This window comes from Mastomys coucha, unplaced genomic scaffold, assembly GCF_008632895.1.
Source record: "Mastomys coucha isolate ucsf_1 unplaced genomic scaffold, UCSF_Mcou_1 pScaffold3, whole genome shotgun sequence".
NCBI lineage: Eukaryota > Metazoa > Chordata > Mammalia > Rodentia > Muridae > Mastomys > Mastomys coucha.
In genome coordinates, this window is record NW_022196909.1 from 522,004 (window position 1) to 534,807 (window position 12,804).

The following is a 12,804-nucleotide window of genomic DNA, read 5'->3' on the forward strand; positions in this document are numbered from 1 at the left end:
CTCTACTGTCCTAGGGAAGGGCCCTGGAGAACGGCTCTACTGTCCTAGGGAAGGGCCCTCGAGAACGGCTCTACTGTCCTAGGGAAGGGCCCTCGAGAACGGTTCTACTGTCCTAGACATCGGACGGATGTTCTCTTTATTTCCGAGTCTCTAGAGTTTCCCTTCCCTCCTAGAGGAAACGTTTCAAATTAGAGGAAAATTTTCTATAGCGTATGATAATAAAATAATTTTGTATGGTGGTACATAAAGTGCCCCATGCCTCTTAGTTGCCTGATTTTATTTTTTTCTAGAAGTAGTAATGATTGTTAATATTTATCTGGAACTAACTATGTCTTAGAAAAGGATATATAATTTTGGGGATACATATTTTTTAAAGGTGATTTAAATATAAATTATATTCTCTCTCAACTCCTTCCAGGTACTCCCCACTTCCCTACCCACACATGGACTCTCTCTCTCTTTCTCTCTCTCTCTCTCTCTCTCTCACACACACACACACACACACACACACACATACATACATACATACACACACTCAGACAGAGAGAGAGAAAGAGAGAGAGAGAGAGAGAGAGAGAGAGAGAGAGAGAGAGAGAGAGAGAGATCTCCAAAACTAGTAAGATAGAAAATACCAAAACAGAACCTAAACAAAAATCCCCAGAGAGACCATGTTCTGTGTTGGCCAACTGCTTTTGTATTTTTGTCTGGTCTTATCAATTTGTGTTTGTGTACCACTTATATCATGATAGGCATTTCTTTCTTTAGATTAGGAGCATCTCTTCCTTCCTTCCTTCCTTCTCTCTTCCTTTCTCTCTTTCTCTCTTCCTTCTTTCCTTCCTTCCTTCCTTCCTTCCTTCCTTCCTTCCTTCCTTCCTTTCTTTCTTTCTTTCTTTCTTTCTTTCTTTCTTTCTTTCTTTCTTATGGCTTTGACGTAAGTTTTTTTCTCCTTTCTCTATCACCATTATTCATAGGTTTGATCTTTTCATAGCATACCACATTTCCTGGATGCTTTGTTGTATCTAGATTTTAAAACAACTAACATTTTTTTGACTGAGCTATCCATGTCTGCTATCTTATATTCAAGACCTGAAATTCTCTTTTTGGTGCCTTTTAATATGTTTGTGAGGCTTACCATTGAGATTTCTGTTTGCCATCTTGAGCTTTTCATTTCTAGTTTTATTGTACTTTGAGTTTTCTATAGTAATTTTGTTTCATTAAGTCTACTTTCATGTATTAATTTGTTTTCATTATCCTATCCAGTTTTTTGTTTTCATGGTCTTTATTAAAGCATTCATGTATATTCACTTTAAAGTCTCTGAACATATTCATGATTGGCATTTTGAAGTCCTTGTTTTGTGCATCAGCTAAATTGCTTTTCTCAGTGCCTAATACAGTAGGAGGCATGTTGTCTTCGTTGTTGATATTTATATTTTGCACTGGGATCTAGGAATCTGGGGTTATGATGCTTCAAGTGTTTCTAGGTGTGGGTGTCTGGTCTTGTCTTTGTTGGGTGGGTGTTTTGTTTTTGGTTGCTGTTGCCCACTCTGGGTCCCAGCCAAATGTGGTGGCTGTGGCTGAGACCTGTTCTTGTAGGTGGCAGGGACTCACAAAGGAATGGAGATGGGCTAGAAAGAAATGGCTGAGACTAGGAGGACCATGGGTGTTAACATTCCTTCTAGGCTGTGCCCCACAGTTACCTGGTAACAGCTAGGTATGCCTGGCTTGCTATAAAAGGGGCTGCTCCTCCCTCCTCACTCTCTTACTCCTTACTCTCTGTAACTCTCTTCTCTCCCTGGGCTGCTCACTCCCTCCTCACTCTTACTCCTTACTCTCTGTAACTCTCTTCTCTCCCTGGGCTGCTCCCTCCTCACTCTCTTACTCCTTACTCTCTGTAACTCACTTCTCTCCCTGGGCTGCTCCCTCCTCACTCTCTTACTCCTTACTCTCTGTAACTCTCTTCTCTCCCTGACCCCTTTCTCCCTCTCTCTCTCCCCTCCTACCCATTTTCTTCAAGTGTTCTTGGCCAGCCTACCCTTCTTCTCCTCTTATCTCTCTACTTCCTTCCCAACTGCCCTTCCCATGCTCCAAATAAATTCTGTTCCATACTGTATCTGTCATATGGCTGGTACCTGTGGGGTGGGGTGGGGAGAGATGCCTCAGCATGGGCCCTCAGAGGCACCCCTCTCACCTTACCATACCTGGCTCTACAAAACATATCCTTGGCTCGCTTTTCCTTCCTTCCTTCCTTCTTCCCTCCCTCCCTCCCTCCCTCCCTCCCTCCCTTTCTCTCTCTTTCTCTTTCTTTCTTTCTTTCTTTCTTTCTTTCTTTCTTTCTTTCTTTCTTTCTTTCTTCTTAATAAAACACAACAACAGTAGGGTTTCAATAGGGATGAATCCCTAAGGAATGGAGATGCACTGGAAGCAGAAAAGTATATCTTAATGCATTTTCTTATTTTTACAATGACTTAATGAAGTATATATTTTGCAAAGAAACTGACAGCATCTTATAGATAAAATAAATGAGGACAAGCAGCCATTCACCTTATCAAAAACCACATAAGCAAAAGGGGACAGGTCCATATATTCACAAGCCATTCTACCTCCATTTGGCAGTATATAACCATTCCCCATTTTGTTCAGAGAAACCTAATAATATGAGGGTCCATTTTTTTTTCCATCTTATTTTGTTTATTTTATATAATTCATGTTTAAAAGCCTTTTCTATAGTAGATAGTTAAAACTTAATCTTCTGATAGGAGTTCAACTATAACAGAGACATAGCTCTTTTGCTATGTCTCTTTTGCTCTTATTTTGAACAGAGTTCAGAATACCCAGGAAAGTTGAGAGTTTGATGGTAAGGAGCTCACGGTAGTCCTACATGCTTTAGTTCCATATCTTTTGGAGAAAGTGTACCTTAGAGAAATGTGAATCCTGATAGAGGAAGTATCTGCTAGAGTGGAACATGGGTACCCACCTCTATGTAATTTCTCATATACCAAGGCTGGCCTTTATCTGAAAATGACCTTGGAATTCTCATCATCCCACCTCTGTCTCCTATGTGCTGGCATGGTAGGCACATGTCTCTCTGTCTAAATTTTCTTTTTAAATTTTTATTTGTTTTTTTTCCATGCTAGGTATGGAGAGTCCAGGCAGTCTCATAGAACTACATAACAGGCCAGTCTTTATTTTGGAAGTGCAATCAACTGTTTCTGGAAGGTTCTATGTAGAATATTTTCCACTTATCTTATTGGAAAGTAATCTCTTCACTAACTCTTCTGCATAAATATCTGGAGAATATTTTTTTTCAAAATTTTTATAACACTAGATACTCTATGCTTATTCCATTTCTTTCATGGTATCAAAACAAACAAAACAAAGACTCTAAAAAAGTAATGCCTTTCTCTCGCTTTTCTTTCTTTCTTTCTTTCTTTCTTTCTTTCTTTCTTTCTTTCTTTCTTTCTTTCTATTCTTCCCTCTTCCTTCTCCTCTTCTTCTTCCTCTTCCTTCTCCTTCCTTTCCCTCCTCTTCCTCTCCTCCTTTTAAACAAAAGCTAAATTGATTTACTGGCAATTAAGTAAAGTCCTATTAGTAAAGAAATTCAGTGAGTAGTCATTATGGGGAAATTCATGAGCTTTCAAGTGTTAAAATTCAGGTTTCATGGTTAGGTTCTTTAACTATCAAAGCACAGACTATATCTATGTTGAGTGCTGCCTCAGTATTGATTGTCCATTGTGGGCACTGGTCAGGGAAGATGCTGGGCTTGCGAGCAGGAGGGCTCTGGCATGCTAAGGTGCCCTTCACCATTTAGCTGGTTAGACAGAACCAGTTATGATAAACCAGCATTTGACTTTCTTGTATCTCCTGAGTGCTCTTGTCAGTTAAACATTCTCTTTATAATGGAATTCCACAGGGAAAAACAGTTAAGTTTAAATTTGCATCCCTCTTTATATTTTTAGTCCATGTTTGCTCCTAGTCATCATTGTTTTTCCCTATTTCTAATTTGGACATTATACTCTATGACCAAGCAAACTAAGACAAAGCTTGAAGTAAGTTGTCATCTGCTTTGAATCCTAAGGCTATTCTTTCTCATTATCTCCATCATCATTTTTCTCTGAATACAATTTGACCTCACCATAATAAATTTCACACTCTTCGGTTTATTCTAATGGGTTGTGGTGTCAGGTTGATGTCCAGACTCACAGAGGGCAATTAAGCAAGGAGCTGGTGAAGGATAAGAAGAAACAGATGGAGCACTCCCAGAAACACTTCCGCTCCCAGATGGAACACTTTGGCGGTTAGGCAACAACCAAAGGTATTACCTCTGAAGCAAACTGGAAGATTAAACTACTGAGTGATGCCAAGCCTCAAGCCTTGCCATCTTCACTGACGATGCTGTTTACAGATGAAATGTAGGATACTTTCCTCGAGGCAGAACACATGACAATGAAAAACTTGAAAGAATCATGACTAGCGTGTTACTTTGAATATGCCAAACATAACTGGAGGTCCCTGTGAGATGTTCTAGAACAGTGAGCGGTTTTCAACTTTTCTAGAGATGTGGCCCTTTAATACAGTTCCCCAACCATAAAATTGTTTTTATTGTTACTTTATAGCTATAATTTTGCTACTCTTATGAGTTGTAATATAAATATCTGATATGCAGGATATCTGATGTGTGACCCCATGGAAGAGAGGGTCGGTCCACCCCCAAAGTGGCCATAACCCACAGGTTGAGGACCACTGTTCTAGAATGTTCTGTCCAACCATACAGGTTCTGGTTCTGTGCATTTGAACCTCAGCAGGCTAGTAGATGAAAATGTATCTGGGGGAAATATCAGCAATAGAAGTGAAAATGCGAAGGGCATAGCTGTCCTTTGTGTGTCAGAGGAGGAAAAGCTTTAGCAAAGCACTGTAACAGAGGGACACTGGGAGGCAACACACACCTGTGTAGCAGGTAATATGGCAAACAGAGACAGCTCAAAGACTTCATCAGACAGAGAGGATCAATCGGGTGCAGGAAGGAGGCTCGGGACAGCCGATTCTGGCAAGCGGTATGCCACCTGTGATGCTATGTGGGCTAGCCTCAGCGCGTGAAGCTATGTGGGCTAGCCTCAGTGAGTGAAGCAAAACCAGATTTCACTTGAAGAGCTTCGAATAAATCTGGAAAGCAACACTCAGGATTTCCCAGAGATGAAAGGCAAAGAACTGGGATGGTTGTTTCAGTTGGAAAGGGGACTTAAACATTTTCCCCCACTACTACTCATTTTGTTTTATTTTTGGTTTGTGTAGTCTATTTTTCTTTTGATGGATCAATACACTTGAACTTGATTGTTTTAAGTAAGATGAAAGCTAATTGAATGGAATTACCTTCTCAAGGGGATAAAAAGCACAGGTACAAGATCTAGACACTATTTCTGTGGTTCAAAACAGGTAAGATGAGATTTTTGTTCTTGTTGCTTGTTTGTTTATTTTATCAAGACAGGGTTTCTCTGTGTAGCCCTTGGCTGTTCTGGAACTCACTCTGTAGACTAGGCTGGCCTCAAATTCATAGAGACCCACCTGGTTCTTCTCCTCATAGTACTGGGATTAAAGATGTGTGCCACCACAGGCCAGCCAGATGAGTCTATTGCATATAAAAATTTAAAAATAATTATACTTTATATAAATGGAAGATAGCTTTCACATCACAAAGAAGTTTGAATGTAGATGTTTCTTGGCTATAGTTGCACTAATTTCTTTGATATTTTAGTCTTTCCTATTTCTACTTGTATGTTTTGAGATAAAGACTCATGTAGCCCAGGCTGGCCTAGAACCCCTGATTCTTCCACGTCTACTTCCTGATTGCTGCAATTACTTGTGTACACGCCTACATTCATATTGTGCACACGCCTACATTCATATTGTGCACACGCCTACATTCATATTGCTGTTTCTGCTTTTTAAGGCCACTACCATTCAAGATGTCTGATTGTAGTCAGTAATTGATTCAGGGAAAATTAAGGTCCTCCTTTAAAATTCTTTGTCTCAATAGTGGGATAATTTGAGAATGGATTCATGTAAGTTCCAAGAAAATTTTATTAGTGTTTAAAAGAAAGAACTCAGGCCGGGTGAGCTGTAAGCCTTAGCAGCTGCTTGTAAGAGGATGATGGAGAAAAGAAGAAAAAGCTCTGTTCTTTAAGATGTCGGGGAGGTCAGCTTTTTTTTAATCTGACAACTTCAAATTCCTGAGTTGCATTCTGACACACAATTTAACGCCAGCAATCCTTGAAAGCTTGCATGCACCGTAAGTCTTTGGTTACTAAGAGCTTTGAGGTCCTTCATTCCATCTTATTAATTACCACGAGTTCCCAGTTCTAAATCACCATTCAATGGGGAGATTTCTTGGTGGCTGAAGAGGAAAGAGATGGCTTTGGAAAACACTAAACCTAAGAGTAAATAACTCAAACCTGCTACTTGGATGTCACAGAGGAGGGACAGCCTGTGGTGCCTACAGGAGAACTGAAGTCCACCTCATCAGGTCTGTCTGCTCAGAACTTCCAGCGTGTGTCTAACAGCCCCATTGTTCTGCTTCCACTAATCAGCCCTGTGACTGTGAGCATAAAAGCAATACCTGTTTATCCACGGTTAATCAACAGTCTTGCAATAGCCAGATTATCTAGAGATTATCATAGTTATCCGCAGATGGAGGAAGGGGTCTTTAGAGAAGGAATAAAGAAACCCTGAATGTTAGGATGGGTTAGGGAACCTAAAATGTTAAGAAAAATAATTCACAATTGTGAATTATTTAAAAAGTTACCAGACTTATAACATTACAAGGCTGTATGGTGTATAAACTTATGCACTATTGTTACCATTTATGGGTCTTGATTGGGTTCATTTTCTCCGGCAGGGGAAAATGTTGGGGAAATTGTCTAACATGCCAGATAGTAGCCGACAGAATCAACTGGTAAAGAAAGGCTTCTATTTGGAGTGAGGGAATGTGCATACACACACCAGGCATGCAGAGGCAAAGATGTTCGGCTTCTCAGAGGGTTCCTCGGGAGCCCCAAAGCCTCTCCTTCAGGGATGGGGTTTTAAGTTTTTGAATCATCTTACTTCCCCAATGAAGTGTCCATTAGTGTGGACAGGACCAGAATGGCTGGCAGACCCATAACTGCTGTGTAAATATGTCTGCATCTGGCCTTGATCTAGTCATAGAGGCCTAGCAGCAGGAGATCCCAGGCCTTTGTTTTAAGCTGTAAGACTTTTCTTTTAAGGTCTGGGAGTATGAGAACAATGCCATCTTGGAGAAGAGGAAGCCATCCTCTTACAAGTTCACCATCTATCTTTTTCGTTTCTTTTTCTCTTATTGGATATTTTCTTTATATACATTTCAAGTGTTATTCCTTTTCCAGATCTCCCCTCTGGGAATCCCCATTCTATCCTCCCTACCCCTGACTCTATGAGGGTGCTACCGCACCCACCCAACCACTCCTGACTTCCCGCTCTGGCATTCCCCTACACTGGGGCATCAAACGCCTTCATGTCCAAGGGCTGCTCCTCCTAATTATGTCCAACAAGGCCATCCTCTGACACATATGTGGCCAGGGCCATGGGTCCCTCCATGTGTATACTTGGTTGGTGGTTCAGTCCTGGGGAGCTCTGGGAGGTCTGGCCAGTTGACATTTTTGCTCCCCCCATGGGGCTGCAAACTCCCTCACCTCCTTCAGTCCCTTCTCCAACTCCTCCATCATGGACCCCAAGCTCAGTCCAACGGTTGCCTCAGTATTTGTCAGGCTCTGGCAGAGCCTCTCAGGAGACAACCTTATCAGGTTCCTGTCAGCAAGCATTCGGCACATCCACAATAGCATCCTGGTTTGGCAACTGTATCTGGGATGGATCCCCAGGTGGGGCAGTCTCTGGATGGCCTTTCCTTCAGTCTCTGCTCCACACTTTGTCTCCATATTTCCTCCTGTGAGGAGGAAATGAGGCACCCACACTTTGGTCTTTCTTCTTCTTGAGCTTTATATGGTCTGTGAATTGTATCTTGGGTATTCCAAACTTTGGGCTAATATTCACTTATCAGTGAGTGCAAACCATGTATGTTCTTTTGTGACTGAGTTACCTCACTCAGGATGATATTTTCAAGTTCCATCCATTTGCCTGAAAATTTCATTAAGTAATTGTTTTTAGTTATGTAGTATTCTATTGTGTACCACATTTTCTGTATCCATTCCTCTGGTGAGGGACATCTGGGTTGTTTCTAGTTTCTGGCTATTATAAATAAGGCTGCTATGAACATAGTGGAGCAGGTGTCCTTATTACATGTTGGAGCATCTTCTGGGTATATGCCCAGGATGATATAGCTGGGTCCTCAGGTAGTACTCTGTCCAATTTTCTGATGAACCACCAGACTAATTTCCAGAGTGTTTGTACCAGTTTGCAGTCCCACCAGCAATGCAGGAGTATTCCTCTTTTCCACATCCTCTCCAGCGTCTGCTGTCACCTGAGTTTTTGATCTTAAGCCACTCTGACTGGTGTGAGGTGGAATTTCAGGGTTGTTTTGATTTGCATTTCCCTGATGACTAAGGATATTGAACATTTCTTTAGGTTCTTCTCAGACATTTGAGTTTCTTCGTTGAGAATTCTCTGTTTAGCTCTGTCTCCCATTTTTAATAGGGTTATTTGGTTTTTTGGAGTCTAACTTCTTGAGTTCCTTCTATATATATTAGATATTAGCCCTCTACTGGATGTAGGATTGGTAAATATCTTTTCCCAATCTGTTGGTTGCTGTTTTGTCCTATTGACAGTGTCCTTTGCCTTACAGAAGCTTTACAAATTTATGAGGTCCCACTTGTCAATTCTTGATCTTAGAGCATAAGCCATTGGTATTCTGTTCAGGAAATTTTCCATTGTACCCATGTGTTTGAGACTTTTTCCCCACTTACTCTTCTATTAGATTCAATGTATCTGGTTTAATGTGGAGGTGCTTGATCCACTTGGACTTGAACTTTGTACAGGGAGATAAGAATGGATCAATTTGCATTCGTCTACATGTTGACTGCCACTTGAACCTGCACTATTTGTTGAAAATGCAGCCTTTTTCCACTCCTTTGTCAAAGATCAAGTGACCATAGGTGTGTGGGTTCATTTCTGGGTCTTCAATTCTATTCCATTGATCTACCTGCCTGTCACTGTACCAATACCATGCAGTTTGTTTGTTTGTTTGTTTTATCACTATTGCTCTGTAGTACAGCTTGAGGTTAGGGATGGTGATTTCCCCCAAAATTTCTTTTATTGTTGAGAATAGTCTTTGCTATCCTGGGTTTTTTGTTATTCCAAATGAATTTGAGAATTGCTATTTCTAACTCTATGAAGAATTGAGTTGGAATTTTGATGGGGATTGTATTGAATCTGTAGATTGCTTTCAGCAAGATAGCCATTTTACTATGTTAATCCTGCAAATCCATGAGCATGGGAGATCTTTCCATCTTCTGAGGTCTTCTTTAATTTATTTCTTTTGGAGTCACTTACGTATACTATCATGTCATCTGCAAATAGTGACAGTTTGACTTCTTCCTTTCCAATTTGTATCCCATTGACCTCCTTTTGTTGTCTAATTTCTCTAGCTAGAACTTCAAGTATTATATTGAATAGATAGGGAGAGAGGGTGCAGCCTTGTCTAGTCCCTGATTTTAGTGGGATTGCTTCAAGTTTCTCTCCATTTAGTTTGATGTTGGCGACTGGTTTGCTGTATATTGCTTTTACTATGTTTAGGTATAGGCCTTGAATTTCTGATCTTTCCAAGACTTTTAACCTGAAAGGATGTTGAATTAGATGCTTTTTCAACATCTAATGAAATGGTCATGTGGCTTTTTTTTTTTTTGAGTTTGTTTATGTAGTGGATTATGTAGATGGATTTCTGTATATTGATCCATCCCTGTATCCCTGGGATGAAGCCTACTTAATTGTGGTGAATGATAGTTTTGATGTGTTCTTAGATTCAGTTTGTGAGAATTTTATTGAGTATTTTTGAACCAATGTTCATAGGAAAGTTGGTCTGAAATTCTCTTTGGTTGTTGGGTATTTGTGTGGTTTTGGCATCAGCATAACTGTGGCTTCTAGAATGATTTGGGTAGTGTTCCTTCTGTTTCTATTTTTGGAATAGTTTGAAGATTATTGGTATTGGGTCTTCTTTGAAGGTCTAATAGACTTCTGCACTAAACCCATCTGGTCCTGGGCTTTTTTTGGTTGGGAGACTTTTAATGACTGCTTCTATTTCTTTAGGGGATATGGGACTGTTTAGATGCTTTATCTGATCCTGATTTAACTTTGGTACCTGGTATCTGTCTAGAAAACTGTCCACTTCATCCAGGTTTTCCAGTTTTGTTGAGTATAGGCTTTTTTGTAGTAGGATCTGATGATTTTTTGAACATCTGTCATATCTGTAGTTATATCTTTTCATTTCTGATTTTGTTAATTTGTATACTGTCTCTGTGTCCTCTGGTTATTCTGTCTAAGGCTTTATCAATCTTATTGATTTTCTCAAAGAACCAGCTCCTAGTTCTTGATTCTTTGTATAGTTCTTTTTGTTTCTCCTTGGTTGATTTCAGCCCTGAGTTTGATTATTTCCTGCTGTCTACTCCTCTTGGATATATTTGCTTCTCTTTTTGTAGAGTTTCCAGATGTGCTGTTAAGCTGGTAGTGTATGCTCTCTCCATTTTCTTTTCAAAGGCACTCAGAGCTATGAGTGCCTCTTAGCACTGCTTTCATTGTATCCCTTAAGTTTGGGTATTTTGTGCCTTCATTTTCATTAAATTCTAAAAAGTCTTTAATTTCTTTCTTTCTTTCTTTCTTTTTTTCTTTCTTTGTTTCTTTGTTGGTTTGTTTGTCTCTTTCTTTCTTTCTTCCTTTCTTTCTTCCTTTCTTTCTTTCTTTCTTTCTTTCTTTCTTTCTTTCTTTCTTTCTTTCTTTCTTTCTTTCTTTCTTTCCTTCTTCCTTGACCACATTATCATTGAGTAGGGTATTGTTCAGCTTCCATGTGTATGTGGGCTTTCTGTTGTTTTTGTTGATATTGATGACCAGCCTTAATCCATGGTGATCTGATAAAATGCATGGGATTATTTCAATTCTGTCGAGTCTGTTAAGGCCTGTTTTGTGACCAATTATATGGTCAATTTTGGAGAAGGTACAATGAGGTGCTGAGAAGAAGGTATATATTTTTGTTTTAGGATGAAATGTTTTATAAATATCTGCTAGATCCATTTGGTCCATATGTTCTGTCAGTTTCTCTGTGTCTCTGTTTATTTTCTGTTTCCATGATCTGTCCATTGATGAGAGTGGGGTGTTGAAGTCTCCTAGTATCATTGTGTGTGGTGCAATGTGTGCTTTGAGCTTTAGTAAAGTTTCTTTTATGAATGTGTGTGTCCTTGCATTTGGAGTATAGATGTTAAGAACTGATAGTTCTTCTTGGTTGATTTTTCCTTTCTTGAACATGAAGTGTTCTTCCTTATCTTTTTTGATAACTTTTGGTTGAAAGTTGATTTTATTTGATATTAGAGTGGCTACTCCAGCTTGTTTCTTGGAACCATTTGCTTGGAAAATTGTTTTCCAGCCCTTTACTCTGAGGTACTGTCTGTTTTTGACTTGAGGTGCATTTCTTGTACGTAGCAAAATTCTGGGTCCTGTTGCAGTATCTAGTCTGTTAGTCTATGTCTTTTTATTGGGGAATTGAGTCTATTGATATTAAGAGACATAAAGAATGGTGATAGTTGCTGTCTGTTATTTTTGATGTTAGAGGTTGAATTATGTTTGTGTGGCTATCATTTTTTTGGGTTGTTGAAAGATTACTTTCTTGCTTTTCTAGGGTATAGTTTCCCTCCTTGTGTTGGTGTTTTTCATCTTTTGTTCCTTGAAGGCTGGATTTGTAGAAAGATATTGTGTAAATTTGGTTTTGTCATGGAATATCTTGGTTTCTCCATCTATGGTAATTGAGAGTTTTGCTGGGTATAGTAGCCTGGGCTGGCATTTGTGTTCTCTTAGGGTCTGTATGACATCTGTCCAGGATCTTCTGGTGAGATAGTTTCATAGTCTCTGGTGAGAAGTCTGGTGTAATTCTGATAGGTCTGCCTTTATATGTTACTTGACCTTTTCCCCTTACTGATTTTTTTTCTTTCTCTTTTTTTTTATTAGATATTTTCTTTATTTACATGTAGATTTCTCCTTTCCCAGTTTCCCCTCCAAAAAACAAAGAAACAAACAAAAACAACAAAAACAAACCCCTGTTGCCTCCCCCTCCATGCCTGCCACCCCACCCTCTCCCACTTTTTGGCCCTGGCATTCCCCTACAATGGGGCACAGAACCTTCACAGGGCCGAGGCCCTCTCCTCCTATTGATGATTGAATTTGCAATCCTCTACTATACACATGCTGCGGGAACAATCAGACACCTCCATGTGCAGTCCTTAGTTGGTGGTTGAGACCCTGGAAGCTCTGAGGGTACTAGTTAGTTCATATTGTTGTTCATCCTAAGGGGCTGCAAACACCTCAGCTCCATTGGTCCTTTCGCTAACTCCTTCACTGGGGACCCTGTACTCAGTTCAATAGATGGCTGTAAGCCTCTACATCTGTGTTAGTCAGGTACTGTCAGAGCCTCTCAGGAGATAGCTATATTTAGGCTGGCTTGCCCTTCCTTTAGTATCTGCTCCATAGTTAATCTCTGCAACTCCTTCTGTAGGTATTTGGTTCCCCCTTTTACGAAGGAATGAAATGTCCACCTTTTGGTCTTCCTTCTTCTTGAGATCCTTGTGGATTGTGGGTTGTTCT